Source organism: Sapajus apella, unplaced genomic scaffold (genome assembly GCF_009761245.1).
Source record: "Sapajus apella isolate SASKATOON/1434 unplaced genomic scaffold, GSC_monkey_1.0 scaffold119, whole genome shotgun sequence".
Classification (NCBI taxonomy): Eukaryota; Metazoa; Chordata; class Mammalia; order Primates; family Cebidae; genus Sapajus; species Sapajus apella.
Genome location: NW_022437059.1, coordinates 2,893,785 through 2,897,541, shown reverse-complemented (window position 1 = coordinate 2,897,541; position 3,757 = coordinate 2,893,785). Strand labels below are relative to the sequence as shown.

The following is a 3,757-nucleotide window of genomic DNA, read 5'->3' as shown; positions in this document are numbered from 1 at the left end:
CACAGTGAGGAAGTGGGGGTGGAGGTAGAGATGGCTTCTGCGTTTTCTGCAGGGTTGGGTGCACTCTGCTTAATTAGCATGAGAATCGAGAGATTTTCGTATCATCCCTAAGGGATGGAGAGGAAAGGAGAGCAAAGGCTATGGTTCTGTCCTATTCCATCAGGGATTCTGACTCTGGGAAATTGACTGCTGTCACATTCCTCCAATCCTCTGGGGACCATCGGATCCACAGTATTGAGAAAAGCTTTGATGAAGCCGGCTGGTGGATCTCCACTCCAGATTTTCCAGCTGTCCCTGTCCCCCCCACCGCTCAGAGAGCAGGATGCTGAGATGGCTCGGTGATGCAGAAGGTATGTGCTTTTTCAGTTCTGGTGCTGATGCTGTGTGTGTGGTGAGGTCTCTGTGGCGCAATGGACGAGCGCGCTGGACTTCTAATCCAGAGGTTCCGGGTTCGAGTCCCGGCAGAGATGGTCACCTGGCAGGTGCCTCTTTTATTTTGAATACTGTCAGGCTAGGTTGATAATTATATTTATTCCTCCCTGGAGGCTATAGAGGAGAGAAAGGAAACCCCTTTCCTTGAGAATCCTGGACCTCCTCCCCTTTTCCTTTCCCTCACTCTTCATTCTTTCTGTATTCCTCCCTTTCGGATTTCATTGTCTCGTAAGGCTCAGATGTCTGCTGCATCTCTCTGCTCAGCCCAACTGACACAGCATTTGAATCCTTTACTTCACAGTTGGATAATTGGCACAGAGTGACCAAGACGCAAAGTCACAGGTTTTGGAACTACTGTGGTTTCCTCCTTTGACCTCTGAGACCACAAAGGGGCAGATTTTCCCATATGCCAATAAGGAAATGTCCAACTGTCCTCTGAGGTAATACCTTCCTTGACCAAAGGGTTATCATCTGGTGGATGTCAGGAGGTGGGCAGGGTTATGCAGAGGATAATTTCTTGCATTGTCTGTCAGCTATACTTTTTCATTCCTGGGGCTTTTTGTGCTAAAGCTCATCACTCACTTCCTGATCTATCAGGTGAAATATAATCATTGCTCTTTGTCTCAGTGGAATAAACTACAGAGCAACACACTAATTACCAGCAGCAAGTTGGATGAGCTTATCCCCAGAAACTTGAAGGTTTATGCTTAATTGCTCTTTACTGTGAAGAGTTTGTACCCCTTTCTGTTTGTAGGACAAACTTCAAGTGTTGTATCTGAATGCTATTTCCATAATTCCTGATTTTCAACAAGCCGTGTTCTCACCACCTCTCTCCTCCTGCATTCACTTCTGCTATCTCCTTGTCTTGTCTGAGGGGCCACATTTAGCCAGGTTGGGAGCGTGGTCAGATTGTGATGTAGCTTGGGTTTCTATTTTGGGCTGGCCTGGCACTCTCCCTTGCATATTGCTACCTCCAGCTTATCAGCTAGAGGGAGCTGCCCCTGCCAGGAACTGACCTCCACCTCAGGTGAACCCGGGAAACCTGAGAAGATATATTTCCCAGGACTGCTGGGGAGACTCAGTATCTCTATGTGGGACTCTGGATGGACACAGCCATGCACTTGCACTCTGAGGAAGCTGAGGTAGGGGGAGGCGGGAAAGTCGGCATAGGAACTTAAAGCAACCATGCCAAAAAGTAGGGGGAATTGACAGGGTGAACAAGAGGACTCTGGAGGGAGATTGATGTTTTCTGCTTCCATGTGTGCATGTTTATACAAATGGAAACTTTGAAATTCTCTTGAAGTAGTATGGTACTTTAAAGACATAAAATTCTTGCAGTAAGAGCTAACATGGCTTTACATTTCTGGGTTACTTTGGCGGAAGGCCAATTCAGATGTTGTCTCTCTCCCACCAGTCCCATAGATATGGCCTTTGTAGAACATGGTGTGGACCAGAAGTTCCTGAGCATTCTTTCTTGGAGCTTTCTGTTTATTGTTAACTCAGCCTATCCCAGATATTTTTGCTTTAAGCCCTGGCCTGAAAGGAAAAATTCAGGGTGTGTGGTGGTCGGGGGAGGGAGTTCAGGAAAGGGGTATGTCACATTTTTCAACCATAATCCAGACTACTATGTACATCTTCCTGATTCTCCCTGTATCACAGCATGATAATGGAGCTGCCTAACCATGAGAATTCTAAGCGGGTAAGGGTATTATTCCTGTATCACTGTTAAAATTCGGGGCAAGGGTGGAGGTTCATTCTGGCCTACTCTATGGTTTGCTCATTTCTGGAGTTTTTCTAGGAATATTGATCAGACTTCATGGAATTGTGACGGCTGGGAATGAGGTGGGAACAGGGTGGGTGTGTGTGACCAAATAGACATTGTATTGGGATTTGTTTAAACGTTTGATCAGAATGTGATAGAGCCAGCTCTTTATGTGAAGTTCTATGCCTATGAGAATTAAAATCCACAGATAATTCCCCAAGCCTGATTTTATCCTGCCATTTCTATTCCCTTTCTTGGAGTCAGAGGACCTTGGTATAAGATACAGCCTTACCACGTTGCTAAAGATCTGCACTTGAATTTGCTTATGTATAAAAAGAGTATATTGTCTTTCCTACAAGTGTAAAAATGGATGAAAAGTTTGTTGTACAGCGCTGTGAAAATAGAGAGGCTCTGTTAGTTTTCAAGTTGCCTTTGTCTTTCTCCCAAGCATATGGGAAGGGTACCTGGACATTAAGTAGGGAAAGAAAAGGGTCTGAATTCTCAGCCCCTGCCTGGAATATCCAGGGTGGCTGTGTGTCATCAACGGGCTTGATGCTTCCCTGTGCTACCCTAAGAAAGCAGACTGATTAGATTTTTCTAGCTGGCAGGATCCTTCAGAGAGCATGTGGTCCCTCTGTGCCTTAGAGAGAAGACTTTATCTCAGCCAGGTAGGTGAAGGGTCCTCCTGGTTACTGCACTCAAGGGAACTAGAAGTGTTACTTATTCAACTATTACCTAGCCTTCAACTCTGTTCATCTCTGAAGGGTGGTGTCTTGGAAACTCGAAGAATATCACCAGGACTGGGGAAAAGATTTTCCACATGAGTAAAAATTCTTCTATATGTGATAACAATTCTCTTCTGAATACATGAGGGATATCTCCTCATTTATAAATATCATAATTACCATATTTTAAAGATACTCAGAATATAAAATCGAAATGGGTGTGTGTTTCACAAAGTCACTTCATTGTAGGATTGAAATACTTCTGAGATGCTGGAGCTGATCATTAATTGCAAAGTGTGCGGGCAGGATATGTGTTATTTATTATTGTATTCTCAGTGCCTGAAATATGGTAGGCATTTGATGGATATATTTGAAAGAATTAATGCTGAGTTCGATTGACCATAAATTATGTAGATAGGAAAGAGAAAGAGATTACTCCTAGCTTCTAGGGAGTAGGAGCACAGGCAGTATCTTCACGCATTAATTTACTTATTTCACAAATATTTGTCAAGCACCCAATTCCTGCCACTTTCCACTATTCCAGGCACCAAAATAGTAGATTCCTCCTCCTTCATGGAGTACATATTCCCACGATGGAGACAAAGGACAGATAAGTAAATATTGTAATAGCCAGTAGCATTTTAGGTAGTGATGTGTGCTATGGGGGAATGTAAAGGATGCTTGGAGGTGGAGAGTGACGTGATGAATGGAGGTTGCGGAAGACCTCTTGGAGGTGGTGGCTTCTGAGTGAAGACCTGAATGAAGTGAGGGAGGACAATGAAATTTAGAGGATGGGCATTTAAAACAGAGAAACAGCAAGAGCAGAGACTCTGATGTG

The 3,757-nt window shown here is 44.2% G+C and overlaps 1 non-coding gene across 1 annotated transcript; it reads left to right on the top strand.

Moving 5' to 3' along the window:
* Positions 1 to 396: 396 nt before the first annotated feature.
* Positions 397 to 470, top strand: TRNAR-UCU. The gene has a single exon. It is a non-coding gene; the product is annotated as a tRNA-Arg (tRNA).
* Positions 471 to 3,757: the final 3,287 nt, after the last annotated feature.